The sequence below is a fragment of the Pteropus vampyrus genome, unplaced genomic scaffold, assembly GCF_000151845.1.
Source record: "Pteropus vampyrus isolate Shadow unplaced genomic scaffold, Pvam_2.0 Scaffold440, whole genome shotgun sequence".
NCBI classification, from domain to species: Eukaryota; Metazoa; Chordata; class Mammalia; order Chiroptera; family Pteropodidae; genus Pteropus; species Pteropus vampyrus.
This window is the reverse complement of record NW_011889221.1, coordinates 365,427-385,624: the sequence shown is the minus strand read 5'-3', so window position 1 is coordinate 385,624 and position 20,198 is coordinate 365,427. Positions and strand designations below refer to the sequence as shown.

Here is a 20,198-nt window from a genome sequence, read left to right as displayed (position 1 = left end):
TCTCCGTGATCTCAACTATGAAGAGGTCAGTAGCGTCATCTTGTTTTTTAAATGTCAAAATGGAGTCAGCTACCGTCTCTGTTAAGAAATAAGTTCACCATAAACTTTAATGCATAGAGATGTTCTGGCCACATCTATGAGTGTTTCCCTGTCAATCTCTTTACTTACTTTGACTTGTTCCAAAAACTGAAGTGCCTTTTCCTTTGCAACTTCAAATCCTTCTGTTATTTTTCTGGGTCGTAGACCAATTAGGAATGTTTTTTATGGTATTCAATTAGGTATAAAATAAGTGAGTTAAGGATGGACTTCATTTGTCCTTCTAACATGGAAATACTATCTAATCATTTTCCATTTGTGTTGTTTCACTTCAGTTGCACTAGAATTCACAGGAGCCCCTCAAAAAATCTTCTACATGGAGTCTGTGACCCCCAACAGCACCATGTAGCTGTTTTTCATTCTGCTATACAATGTGCTGAAGAAACCCTGAACTGGGTATTCAGGTGTTTATCTACCACACAATAGTGTGAGTACTTGTGCCCTGCACTTCCCCTACCACACCTGCCTGGGGGGTGGGCAATGTGCCTGGACCCCTGGGACATGCTTTGCCTATTTTTATTTTTTATAATCATTTTTTATTTTGAAATTACAGTTGGCATACAGTACTGTATTAGTTTCAGGTGTACAACAGTGATTAGACATTTACATAACTTACAAAGTGATCACCCCAATAAATCTAGTACCTGTCTGACACCATACATAGATATTACAATGTTAATAACTATATCCCTTATGCTGTACTTTACATCCCCATGACTATTTTGTAACTACTAACTTGTACTCCTTAATCCCTTCCCCTTTTTCACTCACCACCCCCCAGCGTCCCTCCCATCTAGCAACCATCAAAATGTTCTCTGTTTCTACAAGTTTATTTCTGTTTTGTTTCTTTTATTCTTTAGACTCCACATAAATGAAATCGTATGACATTTGTCTTTCTCTGTCTGACTTGCTCTGCTCAGCATAATAGGTCCATCTATGTTGTTGCAGATGTCAAGATTTTATTATTTTTTAATGGCTGAGTAATATATATGTACCACCTCTTCTAAATGCATGGGGTCCTTGACGGGATGGGATTCACCCTAAAGTATTTGAAATGGGAGAGAACTGGCCTGTCCCAATATCAGTACAGCTACACTTTACAACTCTTGCAGAAGGAATTGAGGAGCCCATGGTTTGCAAACGCTGTGCCTCATGTGCTAACTTTAGCTCTACAATGTCAGTTCTTGGGTTTTTAGTCACATTATCTTCCAAACCAGCTCTTTAGCCTATGTTCTTATTTTTAATTGCATCGTGTCTCTTGTTCATGGCGTCTGTAAATCCCAGTGTCATTTTTATATTTCTCTTCTTTTCCCTCTGCTCTTCCATGTTCTGTTTCCTATCAGCAATATTACTAAGCCTTAACCATTTTTCATGCTTGGTGTTATTTAAAAGAGTTGCTGTGGACTCTACTCAGGTTCTCAATTTCATTCTCCTGCCGTTCAGGTTAAGCAGCTTTGCCTATAGGAGTAGTCTGATTAAAACTGACTGTTCTGTGTGCCATAAGCTCCCCAAACAGTCCCTGGGCTCCCTAATCTGTGCTGTGTGCTTGCCTGTCTAATATGATGCAAACTTCAGTTGCTTATCTCAGACACCAGTTCCTCCACGAAGCCCTCCTGAGCTATCCGGAAGTAATCTCTCCTCTGAGCTTTTGTAGTTACTGCTTGTAACTCACTTAGAGCATGATTTTTATACTACCCTTTATTCAAGAAATTAATTTTTAAACTTGAGTCTGTGTTTGATAAATAGAAAATCTTATCTTTTTCTCAAATATTCTTTGGTATTTCAAAACATACTAAATATTGTGATTTAAAATAGATCATGGGAATTATAATATTGAGTATTCTTTTTTAGAATATGCATGTTCCTCTCAAGACTCTGGTGTATTTTCTGCTCACTTCACTCTTTTTCCAAGTGCCCCTTATTGAAGTTTGCTGATTTAAATGTCTTACCTTAGACCTTGGATGGTGGAGACTGTGCCCACTAGTTCTCCATTTCCCCCTAGTATCTAATGTACAGTTAGTGTTCAATAAGTATTACTTTTGGTTAATAGGGAAAACTGGATAAGGCTTAGAAAGTCTAACACATATAAAAACTACACAGTTGACCAGGCACTGAACTATGGTCAGCCGAATAAGCTGAACTGTCAAGAACTCACTTACAGAACACATGGGTTTATGATTATGAGAACAGAAACCGTGGCTGTATTTCACATCGCAGAGGGAAGAGTAAATGTTATGCATACCACAGAGGCAGAGCTCCTAGACATGTTTCTCTCTTTTTTTTTCCTGTGCACTGATTTTTGTTTTGGCAAAATGAAACAGAGAGCTAGTAAACTCCCATCTCCTTTGTCTTTATAAATAGAATTACTGGATTGGCCTTGCAGTCAGGGCCTCTCTGGAGTGCCCGTTCGCTCGGTTTGAGGGAACAGCATTATATCTGAGTCTTAGCAGAATGGAAACCCTAAACAACTCATTGATTTCTTTCTCTGCCACCATCCACATGTGAGATCTCTGTTGGAATAAAGAGGCTCCACTATTCAAGGCCACAGTGCTAGAATCAAATTAGACACTTATTTTCTTGGGTGGCTTAAGGTTAAATAAATAAAGAAATAATTTAAATGGAGGAAAGCTATGTACTTTCAATATCATCTTAAAAATGAATATCTATAGAAACAGTAGATTAAGTGGTTAACTCGGGCTGGGGGAGGGAGTGGGAGTCACTGTAAATGGTATAATGTTTCTTTTTAGGGTGATTGAAATGTTCTAAAATTAGATTGATGATGGTTGTACAGTTGCACAGTTGAATTATACAATGAAAATGAGTGAATTTTACTGTATTTAAAATAGACCTCAAAATTGTTTAAAAATGAGTAGAATGATGTGAGGGAGAGAAACAGTGTGGCATCTGGGGGCCTCTCTGCACAGTGGAGCCATAGTTAGGCAGGAGTGTGGCCAGGGCCAATTGTGAGGCCCACATTTGTAGGATGACACCAGAGACAGTGGCTCAGCAATCACCCTGACAGGCAAGTATTCATCCAGTAACAGCAGGCATCAAGCATGATGTGATTCCCTGCTGTTAGTATAGTTATATTGATTTTAGTTTTTAATTTTTTGCTTTTGTTTTTGTTTTTTTTCCACCTTCTTAGCTACTAAAGCATAAACACCTGTGTTTTTCAGTTGCCTTTTCAGAAGGAAAAAACAAGGGTTTTGTTAATTTCTCTATTTGGGGTCCTCGATGATCAACACCCCTCACTGGCTGAACCAAACACAAACCTTAAACAATGCTGGAAGCATCAGAAAAGGTCTGTAATATGTGTTTGCCGTGAACTCACTTGTGTATCTCCAAAAGCCCTGCTCCCCAACATAACTATATCTGAAGATAAGATCCCAAGGAGATAAGGATCAATGAGTTCATGAAGTGAGAACCTAATCTGAATCCCCTGCCCAACTCCTCCCCTATATAGGGCCACAGTAAAAAGGAGAGAAGGAGCCAAAAAAGAGTTCTGATCAGGAACCAAATCAGCTGGTACCTTAATCTTGGATTTCCTAACTCTCAGAACTGAGAGAAATGAATTTCATTTTTTAAGCCACCAAATCTGTGGTATTTTGTTATGGTAGCCTGAGCTGACTAACACAGTGTCTTTCCAGAAAGAACCATGCCCATGTGTTGAGGGTGTTAATTTCTCTGTAACAGTAGATGTCCTGAAATATTTGACCCATTTTGTTATTATTGTTACAGAAATAAAGACAGGGTCATTTTTCTTTTGCTTTGTGACCTCCTCTCCCCCATTCTCCCTTGGGCTTTTCTTATACTTTAACAATATTAGGATTGCTCACAGTAGAAAGCATACGTTTAATATAATTTTTAGTAAAATTTCTTAGAAATATTTGCTCACAAAGTCTTTCTGTCCATTGACCCTGTACCTCTACACACTCAAGCACTAAATATGATTTGATTTTACTTCCTACATATTTCTTGAATTTGTTCCCTCTCTTGCCTCATTCCCTGTGCCTTTAATTATGTCAATGTCATCTCTCACATGGGTTTTTATAATTACCTCCAAAATCTCCTTTGGCTATATATTTGCTTGTCAATGGCTACTCATTGCTCTTATATCAATCTTTAAGTTGCAGTACATGAACACATTATGCTGTTTCATTCCTGTGTCTTCGACAGGCCATTTAGCTACAGAAATGTCTTCACTACTGTATGCCCTCATCTATTTTTCTTTATGGCTTAAATAATATGGCCAGAGTGAACTTCTGTAATTTATAATTTAATATGCAATTTTTTTTAACTGGAACATTTTTGAGGATAAAAGTAAGAACTAATTATTACTCCAGAACCACAAGCATAAAAAAATTATCTTGGGTAAATAGAATAAATAATTATATTATTTCTAATTAAAACTTTACACTCTTATCTCCTTTAGGAATCTATCAATAACATGCTATAAATCCCCTTTTGTTTCCACATAATGCTGTTTACACCCTTAATATAATGTATTAAAATGATCTTTTTTTATGTTCTGGCTCTTCAACCTGATTTGAAAGGAGGAATTGGATCTTTCTCATTTTTCTGAGGGCCACCACTTAGCCCAAGATCCTATTGATCAGAGAATCATAAAGAGGTAAACCCCATATCTGTTGATACTTTCCCTAATTTGCAAGTCACAGGTGAGGGTTTGACAAGCTCTACAGAAGTCTAGCAGCTTTGCAAGGCTGAGGATACTAAAATGGAATTTCAGTGTCCCCTAAGTCTAGCATTCCCTAGGAAAGACTCCAGATTTTTGGTTGGAACCTCAAAAAAGTGCACACAAGTAAGAGAAGTGAAAAGAAAATAGAAAATCAGTCTAACTCAGAAAATAGAAGATCAACTTAAACTCAGATTCAAACCAGCACAATACTTCATCAAATGAAAAGTGATCTGCTTCTAACTTAACTGATTGCTAGAAGCAAAATTAAATCCAAACCTAGAAAAGTATCATCTAGAGCCTCAAATTATCTCTCCATTTTTTTATATACAATGCCTGGCATATAATGAGACATAATGACTTACCAGCGGACTAGATAAGTTGAACAAAAATAAGAAATATCAATAAAAAACCCATGAGTCATCTACATAGTGCAGTTATCAGACATAAACTTAAAAATATCTCTGATTAAAATATTCAAGAAATTATGTACTAAAATAAAGGTTAATAGCAGAGTATGGAAAATATTTTTAAAAGAAAAATAACTGAAATCAGATATGGATATATGGGTTTAATAACAGATTAGACACAGCTCAAGAGATGATTGGAACTATGGGTCTATTTCTATTTTACTTCTAAAAGTAAGTCAGAATAAAATATTAATACTAAGATATGAAGAGAGAAAAATGATAAAACTATGCAAAAGAAGATATATATAGAAAGCAGAGGATTAGTCTAACATACATGTAATTACAATCTTAGAAGGGGAGGAGAAAAAATGGTAAAAAAAAATTAGGAGATGTTCGAGAATTAGACAAATCAGATAAAACACATCAAGTCACAAATTCAAAAAGGCTTAAAGACAAATGTAAAATATATACATATATACCAAACCTAGACACATCGTAATAAAATGTTGCAAACTGAAGACAAAAAGGAAATCTAAAAAGTGTCCAGAGAGGTTTCAGCCATATATGAGTACCTTGTATAATATCAATACTTTGCCCAAGATCTGTTATAAAAGCTAGACAAAATAGCTTTTTAAAAAGTTCAAATTACTGGAGGGCAAATAATGCAATTAGGACGCAGAGTACTACAATTTCTGAGTGAAGGGAAGCACAATGTAGTGAGCTTCAAAGTCACACTGACTTTTCTCTCAATGGTATTTGCCAGATTGCAGCACCAGTGAAATAGTGCCTGAGCAGAAAACAATAGACTCACTGGCCTGAGAAGCCAAAGGCTGTAAACTGGGGCCACCAAAATTGCTAATACGTGAAGGTCAAAATCCTAGAGAGAAATAAGTTCAAAATTTTGCACATAAGTCATTAGCTGATATCTAAGTTACACATGTATGGAGTAAAATTAAAAACAACAAGAACAACAAAACAGTTGAAAACAGCAGCAAAGATTTGAGAAGTTTTGATGTTTGTGGAAATAAATACAGGAGTTCCAAGTGTGCCAAGGAGGATAGACTCTATAACTACTCAAACTTTTAGTCGAGACTTAAGAAAGGCCACTTAAGTAAGGCCGATATCACCTGTTAAGGGAAAACCTATAATATAGACCAGCCCTAACAAAGCGAAAAACAAACCTTCGACAGGGTCCAGGTGATGTACCTATACTCTGCCTGCCAGAGGAGTCATCATTCAGAGCCTCTACATATGTCATCACCAAGTCTATTATTAGTAATAAAAAAAAAAAAATGAGGTATAGTAAATACATGACCAAATACTGAAGACCAAGGAAAAAAATTACAATAGGAAATGACTCAATGTGATTCAGATATTGGGATTAAAAGACAGAATTGTTAAAATAATTATGTCTTGTATGTTTAAGAAAATAGAAGAAAAATGGAGAATTTAATCAGGGACTCGAAATCTATGAGAGAATCAAATTGAATATTGGAACTGAAAAATACAACATCTGAAATTAAGAATTTGGTAGATTGTTTCCATTGATTAGGCAAAGCAAAACGGGATTAATGAGCAGGAAGGCATATCAATATTAAATGCTCACACTGAAGCAGGGAGGAGAAATGAAAAATATAGAACAAATCTGAAGAGACATATGAAACAAGTAATTTCTAAATAAATACTGAACAAGAATTTTCAAAACTAACAAAATCTTCAAAACACAGTTTCAACATACTCCATGAATTCCAAACAAGAGTATCTATACCTAAGAGAAATTACATCTAGGCACATCATAATCAAATTGATAAATAAATAAAAAGAGGAAATTGAAAAACAGTGGAGTAGAAAGTTACATTAAAAGGAGCTGCAACAATACTGATGGATCAGTATTTGCCTAATCAGTATTTTTCATCAGAAATGTTGAGAATAAGATGATAGTAGAATAATACTTTTAAATTATGGAAAGAAATTATCTGCCAACTCAGAATTCAAAAAATTCTTCAAATGTGAGAGCAAACCGATAACACACACAAAAGAAAGATGAGAAGTCTTGATCGTCACAATTGCACTATAAGAATTCTGAATTCTGTATCAACAAAGATGTTGATCCTAGGAGGAAACACAGAGATGAAGAAGGAAAAGTAAATCATCAAAAAAAAAAAAAAAGAAATAATAAAAAAAGTAAATATTTTTGTTAATATAAGAGTAAATAAGCAAATAATAGACAAATATAAATGAATGATAAAATAGTAAATTAAGCCAAATAAATTAGTAATTAAGAGTAAATGGATTTAATTCTCTAATAATAAGACATAATTGTCAGAGTAGGAAAAAAACAATAAAACTTGATTATATGGAAGAGATTAAATGGAAGAAATTAAGTATCTTTCTGTTTATTAGGGCCAATGAAAATAACTTATTTTAGTCTGATTTTATTTTTAAACTTTTGAGTCTATCTTAAATCATGTGCTTTATTTTCTGAGAAGAAATCACTCAGTATATTTAAATCTCTGATTATGTTAAATAGATACAGTTCTTATATTAATATGCTTTTAACTCTAGCCAGGTTTATCTATGACTGAAGTAAAATCTGTTCATATCAGTGTTTTTTGATATTCGTTCAAGCTAATTATTAAATGTATGTAATTATTTTATAGTTGTATTCTGATTTTCCAATAAATAGAATAAATTATTAGTCAGTTTTGATGCAGTAACACAAAAGAAATAACATTGATAAACCCCAGTTCTGCTGTCTGATTGCCCTCAGTTCATGGTTTTCTATAGCTCTTGCATCATCTTCCAGTATGTCCTTCTTTTGCTCCCACTTTCTTTGGCCATATCTGAAGAGGACATTGTAGAATATACCCTACTTGGATACTGAGCAGATTTATCAGCAAAACATCTGATAGGAAAAATTTAGGGCCACAAAAATTGTTTAAATTTGGAGTTGTCATAATGTTTCTTAATCCTGGTTGGTGCCACCTTTGCCAATACAATGTGTCACATTTTTATTGGCTTTCAAACAACTCCATGTGCCAATAGCTATACCCAGAATTCTATTTGAGACACACCTCTCTCTGTAGATTTATTTTGAGTTTACTATCTTCCTGGGTGAGCCAAACACGCAAGCTTTGTATTCTGAGCATTTTTTTCCTAACTAAAAGATTTTCTGTGGTGACCTTAACCATTTACATTGCTTAACTAAGGAGGTGATGATACTCAAGGGCTGGTCTTTACCTTGAGATCTAGTCTTAGTTTTGTTGCTCAAGCATTTCTCTCTCTCTCTCTCTCTCTCTCTCTCTCTCTCTACACACACACACACACACACACACACACACACACACACACACACATATGTGTATATATTTGTTTTATTTGTTTGTTTTTACAGGTCATACATGAAAAAGATAACTGTATTTGTCAACTCTGTTAGAACTGGAGTTTCTGGATTCTCTCTGTATATTTTAATCCCTGGATTCTCTCTGTATATGTTCATCTCAATTCCAATAAGCTTGTTTTTCTCTTGTAGCACCATCTCAAAGGCAGCTAATAATTGCAATCCAGGCACCTGGATTGCAAATTGTTGCTTTGTAATCTCTTTGCCTAAAGTCACAAGTTTAATAGGTACATTAGCTGACTTCCATGCTATAACAGAAGACATTTTAAATCAATATCACATCAATACATAACAGGTGATCATTTTTTCTCAGCCTCAAATAACATTTTCCTCACCACCTACCACCTGGCTCCAAGGCCAGAGCCTCGTATTTTACATAATATTAAGTCATTACCCTACTTCTGGTACCAATTTCTTTATTCTGGTTCAAATTTCTGTTTTTCAGATTTGCTTCAGTAGCAACAATCATAAAATCCCATTAATTTACACAACAAACATTTGTTTCTTGCTTTCATTACATTTTGGCAGCTATAGAATCACCAGCTGCAGCTTTTTTCCATATGTCTTCACATTCTGAGATGTGCATATAACAACCTGTATAATATGTATTATCTCTACATTTCAGATTTATAATATACATTCTCTCTACATTACTCCTGGTAGAGGGAAAAAACAACAGAGCTTACAGAAACAACTATTGTATCTTCAAGCTTCTGCTTATTTGTGGCTCACATTATATCATCTCCTATTCCTTTGGCCAAAGAAAGTCACATGTCCAAGGTTTACTATGGTATGGGGATGTATATTCCACTTACATGGCATTGTAAGTCACATGGCAATGGATGAGGATGTATTATACTTTTATAATGAAGAGGAGATCAAATAACAGTAGACAATAATATACCAAAGACACCAAGGGCAATTGTGTCTAAGAATCTTGATCGATTTGGTGAAATGACTTACTAATGCATTGAAAGGCCCAAATACATATATTTTCTGCCAAACAGACTAAATTGAAAACTGGGATCCTAGCTAAAATAAGAAGTATATCACGAAGCTTTCTTTATTGTAGAGCAGTTGAGTTATTATGATAATCAATATTAGATTTGTTATTACCATAGCAATAGTTATAAGTATATTTTATATTTATTAAGCTCTTACTTGTAACAGGCGTATTGGTAAGCCTTTTCCTTACCTTAGCTATTTAAAACTAACAAGAGCCCTGAGATACAACTATTTCTCTTCCAATTTATAGACGAGAATGTTAAAGGACAGATAGTTAAACAATTTGCCCAAGGTCACAGATCCCTGCTATTATCCAGCATAATTTCTTTTTTGTTTTTGTTTTCTTTTTCCATATAATCTAGGAATTCTGTGAACATTGTCATCCATCCTTTATTTGATGGTGACTTAACACTTCACGAAATAGTTTATTCTAATTTAGGATAGCTCAAATTACTAGAAAAAAATTTAATGGTTCTTAATCAGTTTCCACGAATATTTTTTCCAGTCAATCCTACTTTTATCTTATGGAGCTTAAATATATAGAAAATAATTCAGTGCATCTTCCTTCAAGTAGTAGAAATATCTTCTAAGTTTTATATTTTTCATTCTAAACATAAATAGTTTCTTCAATAACTCCTTATATAACACGGATTATAGATTTTTATCGTCTTGGTTACCTTTCTCTTGGACTTTCAAACTCTTAAGTGTGGAACAAGAACTGGTGACAATATAACATATGTGATTGTTTGTGCTAAATTTGCAAGCGCTGATGTTTTCTATTCAACTGAAATATCTCAGAACATAAACGAGTGCTTGATGTTTCAGAAAATCTGGCTCCAGCCTCTTTTTCTGGCCTGAATTGTTATATTAATGAATGGCTACATTCTGTTGTTTTTACTGAGGAATCAATGTTCATTACTAATAATTTTGTGGAATCCTGGTCTGAAGTCTCCTCTAGCATCTCAAAGATTAAAAAAGGCCTAAAGGTAAGTGATGGATTCCTCTGGGTTGGCTTTGGTAAATTTATGTGCTAATATAGAACATTAATTGTTTAGGTTTAACTTCATGGCTCGAGACAAATACCTGCCCGTTTATGTTTGACGCACTTATTTGTCAAATCCCAAAGCTGATGTGAATTGTAAACAAATAAACTTCTCAGCATCTCCTCCAAATAACACACACAGCAAATACATTACTTCAATTCTACTTTGAAATGTCAGCTCAGCTGTTCTTTTACTCATGAAGCTATTAGAAGATCATCTTATCTAAAACCCCTAAACTTGGAAATTAATGTTAAATTCCAATCTTACCATTTGTTAGGTCTCTTCCTAGTAATCATATAAGTAAGAGAATTTGCCATTTAACAAGCCAATTTATTTGTTTCATTCTATATAGCAAGTAGGTGAGGATGGAGACATTCCAACATTACTATATTGATTAAGAATAACATTGTAAATGAGCTAATCATATTAGTCAAATGGGAGTTATCCTCTGAATTTCCTAGGACATTTAACAATTCTAGTATAATATTTATCTCAGTCTTGCAGGCATTCGAATAAAGGAAATAAAGCCAGAGATGCAGTACTACTTTCTGTTTTTTGAACTTATTTATTTGTATTTTGTTGTTGGATTGGCGAAGCCAATCTTGAACTTGTTCAGAGAATCAAGAGGCCTTAAGTAATAAAACTTCCCTGGAAGTCTTGTTAAAACACAGCTTGCTGGGCCTCACCACCAAAGTTTCTGATTCAGAGGACCTGTGGTGGACCCCAAGAATTTGCATTTTTAACAAGTTTGCAGGTGATGCTAATGTTCCTGGTCAGGGAACTCCACATTTGGAACCACTGGTGTAGAGAACCTTTTAAATGGATCTGTTTAGTTGAGGAATTAAGGCCTCTTCCAGGTATTTGACAGTATGATTCATAGCTTATTGATTAATATGTGGGGAGTTCTCTTCTGAGCTACAAACACTGAGCTAGTGTAAAACAAAATAAATCCCAACAACAGATAATACAGTAATGTGGGGTGGTACTGGGGTTGGAGATTATTAAATTTAGCATATGTAGAACAATGGAGGAGGAGAATAGTTGGGTGAATGAAGTCATACTTTAGCTTTTAAAAATGTATTTTAAAATTCCTATCTATCTCTGTATCTATCATCATCTATCATATGTACGTATGTATGTATATATCTATATCTACCTATCTAATCTATTTATCTATCTATTATCGTCTATCATCCATCTTTTTCAAGATGTATGAGGGAGTGTCATTTGGGAACAGGTTTATTCAGAATCTTTCCAGAAGGGAGACTCAGATTTTGAAAATATCCATAGTGATTATTTTTCTAAATAAAGGAGGCATATTTTCTAATAACTGGGAAACAGATGTTAACATATTGCTACACTCAAAGGGCCTGGATTAAGGTTAATAACTCATTAGCTGCAATAAAAATTTGACACCTGTATTTGTGATTAGCAATCTTAAAACAGTGCATAGTTGTGGTACCTAAATTCAGAGAAGCATTAATTTACTTGAATGCTGATGATTTATTGATATATTTATTAAATGTTAAATGTCTTGTCTTAAATTAACATGCAAGCTTTATTTGGTTGGATGTTCCTAGTAATCTTCCTTCATTCTCTTATTTTCAATTTTTGTGTGCACGTGTCATTGTATAGCTCTTGAGACAGAATAGAGTGGGTTTTTTGAAGTCTAATGTGAAATCTTTGTCTTTTAATAAGCAGGTTTTATTCTTTATATTTATTGTGATTACAATTACATTTGATCTGCCATCTTATTGTGTATTTTCTATTTACCATTTAAAAAAAATTTAGCATTAATTTCAATTTTTATTGGAAAATTGACAGGTTTTATTTTCTATTTTCCCTTCTTCTGACTTAGAAGTTATTCATTCTACTTAATTTATTTTAGTGGGTTTCTTAAGTCTTCTATATACATGTCTAACAAAGTATAAAGTTAATATAAATTTTGATCTATGCAGAGATCTTAGCGGTCTTTAACTGCAAACTACCCCATCTCTTTTTGGTAATTGCCATCTATTATCTACTCTCTTGTTTTTAAATAACGGCATACCTCAGAGATATTGCAGGTTGGTTCCAGACCACAACAATAAAGTGAGTATTGCAACAATGCGAATCATAATCTTTTTGCTGGCGGAGGGCCTCTCTTACAATTTGTTAAAAAAAAAATGCAGCATCTGTGAAACATGGTAAAGTGAAGCACAATAAAACAAGGTATGCCTGTGTCTCTTATGAATTAGTTCTTATTATTAATATTATTATTTATACTTAATGCTTATTTAGATTTACTCAAAATTTCGCTGTTATCTTTGCTCCTTAAAATTGCCTTATACAGTTAAATATCTGAGCTTCTGCCCTTTTTGTAAGCTAACAAGATAGCCTGCCGGTTTTGTGGATATTGACAGAAGACTTGAGTCTCTTGGGTCAGAGACACAGGACTTTATTACTCATGGCATTAGTTATAGTAGCTATAGTGTTTCACCATTTTTCTGATGTTCCCTTTGTTCTCCAAGTCCCACAGAGATGATTGTCTGATTCCTTAGTATGTTCTAGGTGTGAGCTATGGATGATTTTACTTGACCTCCTCGTTGTTCAATGTTGTTATGTCACATTATGTGAAAATACTAAAATTTAAGCAGTTTCTATTGTGTTACAGGAACTCGAAACTATTTTTTTCATTTTTAGGGGTATCTGTAGGATTGTACTTTATCAACGCTATCACCATCAGAATTTATCCACCTTACTGTTAATTAAATGGTTAACTTGAAAGTGACAATAAGCCCTGAGGTAAAATTTTGGAAAATGGTCTAAAATAATTTTTGAACATAATATCCAAGTTCAATAAAAGTGCCTTATAGGAACTTTTATTTTGGACTATCAAGTCATTAAATTAAGAATCTTAAGTGAGGGAGATTACCATGAGTTATCTGGGGGGAATAGGCAATGTAATCACAAGCATCCTTATGAGTGAAGAGGGAGGCAGGAGATGTGATAGAAGAAGCAGAGTCAGCGTGATGCAGTATGAGAAGGATGTGACTGTACATTGCTTGCTGGATGTGAAGATGGAAGGGATCATGAGCCAAGGAACACTGGCAGATTTTAGAAGCTAGAAAATGGAAGAAAATAGATTCTTCTCTAGAGCCTCCAGAAGGAATGAAGCACGGCTAACACCTTGATATTAGCATAATGAGACCTGTTTTGGACTACTGACCTCTAAAAATGTAATATAATAAATTCATGTTCTTTTAAGCTAAGAAATTTGTTGTAATTTGTTATAGCACCAATAGGAACCTAATATACTACCTCATTAAATTATTATGATGATTTAAAAACTTAATTGATAATGAGAAAGTGCTTTGTAAACTGAAGTACCATATGTTAATTATTATTAATAAAATTAAAGTGGGTTCTAACAACTCTAATTAGAAGGATGAGGTCTGTTTCAAACAAAATCTAGATTAGAAATGGGCTAGTGGGTCTTTGCCATTTTCATCAACTTTAATAGGGTTCCTCCCAAAGTGAATTAAATGAACCATTCAAAGTAATCCCTCGGGGACCAATCTGAAATTAATTCTTCAGCTTGATCTCCACAACATTCTCTAAACCATAAATTAAAAGGGAGCAATAATTCTTCTCTGAGTAGAGCAACTGCTTAAGTTAGAGGTCCACTGGTGCAGCACTCAAGTGGCCTTAGAATAAAATGTCTATGCTGGCTGAAAATGTTTAAGTCAAAGAAAAATCTGTTAAATATGCCATAGCCCATTGCAGTGTAATCCTAATGATAAATTGACTATTTAAAAAGTTTGTAGCCTGCAACTGTATAGAGAAAATATTTTCCAGCAGTACTGAGCTCATGAAAGAACTGACTTTTAAGGTGAACTCATATGTTTGCTTTAAATTATTCACATATACAGCATTATGTAGAGAAATGATTAATTAATTGACTAAAATCTTCACTGTTATTGCCCATATCTTTCTGTCAAATTAAAAATAATTCACTTGTATATCCTCAAAATTATCAGTTTGTCTTTGCAATAATATCTAAAAGCATCTGGGTTACTGAAATTAAAACAAATTTGTCTTTTATAGACATATCCTTGGTTTCAAACAAATTCTGATAAATCTGTTTAACCCAGCACAAAGAGAAAAACAGACATTAGGAAAGACATGGCTTGGCTAGTGGACATTGTAGGGACACCTACTCTATAATATTACTCTGGACCTTAAATGAAAAAATGTTGCTTTTGAGTTAATTATTTCAATCTAGCAATTAAATAACAAAAACTTCCTGAGGAACTTTGAGCCCTTAGAATTCTGGGAACTGTAGTCAGCTACAAAAAAGAGGAGCTTAAATGACACTACAATGAAATTCTGCCTCCAGGAGTTGAAGAGTGCCAGGGAAATGTGGGTTTTATTTGTAAGGAATTTTCTCTGGGCCCAAACTTAAAATGATTGGGTGAGGCATGCATTTCAGCAGCACAATTTGAACAAAACTAAGAAACGAACATAATTTTGGTACGTTTTGGTTTGGTGTGTCAGAATTTAGTTTCTTGGACTTTGTAAGTAAAATACAACTAAATATGATTTGTGTTTTTGCATTTGTAACCCTTATCCTAAATTGTACTAGCTGTTGCAAAGAGTAGACTAGCACCCGTTAGTTCTAGGCATTTGACTTTCACATGGAAGTGCTTGGACACCTCTCTAAAAGAACACAGTCCCCTCTGACCACTGGATTAGTCCCACTCTCCTAAACAGCTTCAGGTTTTCCAGTGCTCAGACATGGCATCTCTGCTTCCCAGTAGCAGCTTTCTTTATTGTATAGCTGTCTAACCTTGAAACTATGCTGAGAATAAGGATGCTTCTGTGGAAGCAGTCTAGTATGCTCCCAGGGAATAATGCTCTGTTTATTCAGACCCTAACCACTCAAATTCTTTATTTCCCCTAGATATTGTGAAACATCCAAGATAGTCTGTTCTGATTCTGTCATCTGCCTCTTCCTTCTCAAGCCACAGCAGAAACTTCACCTTTCCAGTGTACCTTGAGTTTGGAGGGCATCGTTCCACATTTCCATTATTGATGAGGGTGTAGTGACAGGGCTTTACTTTCCAATATCACAGTTGTTTCAGCAGACTGGCCATGAACCCAACGAGGCAGGGCCTCTTAAGAGAGTGTTTTTCACCTAGCTGATCTCGTTTCTCTTTCCTGGTGACCACTACACAGTGGCCTAGCTAGGCTCAGCGTAAGGCAGCCCCTGCTCATTTCAGTCGGGTATTTATGTTATGTTCATGATGCTTTTTATCTTAATTATTCTCCCTCTTCTTCCCCTCCTCTTCTCCCTTTTCTTTCTCCTTCTCTTTCTTCTTTTCAGCTCAAAGAAAAGAAGATGTGGCTATACCAACTTTCACGACTGCCCATCCCACTTTCTAAAATACTTTGGTATCTGGCTCATAGTGAAAGTCCTACTAGTTTATATTCTGTATAGCTGATTTGAGCAATAACTTCCATCCAACGAAGGGTCTGTTTTCTTATTACTTCTATGCCCAGTATGGGTCTTAGCATTGATTCTACTTTTTACCAGCATCCCTTGTATTTTTTAGACTATGCAGTAATGTTTGTGTTTCATTGAGTTACAGAACTTTTTTATGAGATTGATGAAATAATTAGTTTTCTGAATTGCTATATGCTATTAGAAAGGAAGGGAGGGAAGGAAGATCCTCCCACCTGACTCTGTCACCTACACCAACTCAAAAATTAATGTAAAAATCATCCCTTCCTGCTCTCTCTTAGACTAGGGCTCTAGAATCTGATCTAGTCATTCTAGGTAGAGCCTGAGATTCTGCATTTCTAGTAAACAGCAGGTGATACCCAGGCTTCTGTTCCTCTGACTACACTTTGAATAAAACTAAATGGAATCTAAATATTGACTTTTGATTTCAATTTTAAACATGCAATTGGTTCTTGTAATTTTTGTTGTTCTTGTTGAAATGCATAGCAGTAAATTAGCAATCAGTATTGGAAAGCTTAGGAGAACTTTAAATTTGCTATATTATTAAGTTTAATTTATTTAAACTTTAAAGATTTGTTTAGAACATGGGAAGATTTTACTTCTTAAGATAATAAACTTATCCAATCAGGCATATGAAGTAGAATATTTTAATTTATAAATGCAGTTTAAATTTTTTAAAGGAACTTAATTAACCAAGTTTTTAAATGAGATTGATTATTTTAAGGGGAATTTAGTTTGTGTAACTTGGGTTGATGAAACACTAATCAAAATTCCCTCCAAAAGTTACTTTATCTTATATAACATTTACTAAATTTATAAATAGATGAGAAAATTTGCAAGTTGAATTGAATGCAAATTATGTTTCAGTTTTTACTGTAATAAACAAAATATATTGAAAACACAAATAACTCCAAATAGCTTTTTTTTTTTTAAGTCAAAAGGGGCCCTTGGATAAAATTCACCTTGACACTACTGACTCAATTCACCCAACTCTGGCAGATGTCTTTGAAAATACTTTATTTTCTTTGTATTGCCAGGACTTCTCTTTTGATCATTGTTCTGCCTTGAGTGGACATCTGGGAGTACTTTATATATTGCTCAGGTCATCCATCTAACTTTGAGTAGGTGAGGCCTTGTAATTGATTCCTGGGGCTCTCTACACAGTCACCCCCAGATCTATGGGGTATCTGGAAGCCTCCCTCAGGTGATTATCTACCTATTTATCTATGTACCTACCTACTTACCTACCTATCTACATCTACCTATCATCTATCTATCTATCTATCTATCTATCTATCTATCTATCTATCTATCTATCTATCTATCTATCTATCATCATCATCATCTATCTATCATCTATCTATCTATCTATCTATCTATCTATCATCTATCTATCAATCAGTCATCTATCTGTACCTATCATCTAATAGCCCTCTGCCTCTCTCTCCCTCTCCTTTTACTTCCTCTCCCTCTACTCATAGTTTCCCCCAAAGACTCCTTTGTCTTTTAAACTCTTTACCTTTTCTCCTTCTTCCTACCATATCCCATTCTGGGACCTACTTCCTTTTTCCTTAATCCTTTGATCCAAATTCAGTTTCATCTAGTTTTCCATTGTGAAGATAGCAGGAGATTTAAATCCATGGGGGTAGAGAATAAAATTAAGAAAGACAAAAAATCTACAATACAATAAGAATTAAAGTAAATCCTTTATTAAACTAAAAATATTCTTTGACTCTTCTGTCAATCAAATTGCATGACAAAAATAATCCCCTTCCTAGTTTGGTATTGACCTAGCTTCCTAATAAGGCAGCATAATTACAGACTTTGGGAGATAGATGGGGTGAGATGTGTAACCCTGCAGCACCTAGATAGATCATTCCTATCTGGTACAATTATTTTTTACCTTTTATTTTTGCAAGTCAATTCTTGCATTCTCTAACTTGTTCCTCCCTCTCAAGAAGATGATCTCTTGACTAAGCCTTTTTTAAAGACTATTTTGTTTTTACAGCTGTTTTAGGTTCACAGACAATTTGAGAAAAAGGTACATACAGAGTTTTCTCAAATACCCCTTGTCCCCACACATGCACAACATCCCCCATTATTTACATCCCCCACCAGTTACAATGAGTGAACCTACACTGACACATCATTATCACCCTAAGGCAACAGTTTGTATTATGGTTCACTCTTGGTGTTACGTATTCTATGAGTTTGAACAAACGTATAATGACATATATCCATCATCATAGTATCATACAGAGTAGTTTCACTGCCCTAAAAATCCTCTATCCTCTGCCTATTCATCCCTCCCTCCTCCAACCCTTGTCAACCACTGATATTTTTAGTGTCTCCTTAGTTTTGTCTTTTCCAAAATGTCATATAGTTGGAATCATACAGTATGTAGCTTTTTCAGATTGGCTTCTTAGTAATATGCATTTAAGTTTCTTCCATGTCTTTTCCAAGATTTTTTAAAAAGAGTAGTAAGATCCTATTCTCATCCCCCAAGTAACTGTGTTGTGAAATCAACATGCTCACTTAAGCTTGGTATCTGGGATGTTCATTAAGTTGAGACCCTTCTCCCCACCTCTCCAGCCTGTGCTTAACTTTCTAGTTTTCTGGTTTGCCTTTCAATTTCATGCTGGAACCGGAGCCCTGTCCTTGACCTTACAATGATTAGCAGCTTATCTTTGAAAGTCCCAGCCCCAGGTTGATGGACCATGTCTTGGAAATCTCAATAGTTGAATAGTCCACATCTGCTTCTAAACAATTAACCTATGAGATTGAAGACATATGATCTGCCTGATGGTTGGTACAGAGCTTTGTTGTCTCATGTTCCCAGCACCTGGACATGAATATCAGCCCTGATTGAAACCCAAGTTCCCTCATTTCCTTGAACTTTATTATTTCAACTGCTAGTTTTACCCTTGGGGGCAAGTCATACCACCTGGTTAGTATCCCCAGCTCTAGACTCTTCCATTCTCTGCTATCATTACTCTTATTGCTGCCCTGCTTGTGATCCCAGTGTGCAGAGAACCCATGTGAGTTATAGCCCTGCACATCTGCAGTTCAATTATAATTGATGTTCATAGGCATGTCCCTAAGTCACTACGGGAGCAAAAGGTGCCTTCTAAATCATCAAGGAAAGAATAAATTGTGTTCAGTAAAATTTTATTGTGCTCATATTTTCATCTTTAAAATCTGGTAAACCACGTAGGAAATATGGTTAGCCCTATATTATTCATATTCATCAACAGGCCATTCATGAATAGCTTAAAATTTACTGCCTTAGGAAAGAGCTAGATGATTGAATATTTCATTTTATATCTGGGTATTTGAAATCATGAACACAAATTTCAAACAGAATTTACTATAGCAGGAAGATAATTTCTAGCACATAAGCCCCCAGCTCCTTGGCCATTCATGCCAACAGTCTCTAGTACCTGCTGATTTTTTTGTTTCAGTTATTGACATCTACAGCCTTCTAGCTCAATTCCTTTTATTATTTGAAGAATTTTTTAGCGCCTGGTTCACCACTTCTCCTTCAAACGCTATCTCCTCGATAATTCTAAATAATGAAATATTCACGTCACAGCAGCCAGAAGTTCTCACTAAATAGGCCATGAGTTACCTTACACTCAGTGCAGGTAGTGTGGCTGTACGACTGGTGCTAGCTGATGAAATGGTGAATGGAAATGACAAGACATGTAAGAACCAATGTACCATTTTCTTGTTTCTCTTTTGGCAGAAAACGGACAAGACATTTTAGTGAGTACAGATGCCACATGTTGAGATGCAGAGCCAAAATTGGAAAGCTATCTGACTTTCTGAGTCACTCAATGGAGGTGGCAGCCTTGAAGAATACCTAAGGTACATCTTTGTGTGCATTAGAAACATGAGGGTTTGTTTGTTACCACTGGAACATTGAGGTTATTTGTTACTGCAATATAGCATTACCGTACTGAACATGTAGTTGATCTACATGGAATCCTTTTGACTGGATTCTAATTTTTTTTTAATTTAAATTTATTTTATTTTATTTTGTAGTTTA

The 20,198-nt window shown here is 34.9% G+C and overlaps 1 pseudogene; it reads right to left on the bottom strand.

Moving 5' to 3' along the window:
- LOC105306494 overlaps window positions 1-8,863 on the bottom strand; it is a 10,713-nt pseudogene extending 1,850 nt beyond the window's left edge.
- Between the last annotated feature and the right edge of the window lie 11,335 nt (window positions 8,864-20,198).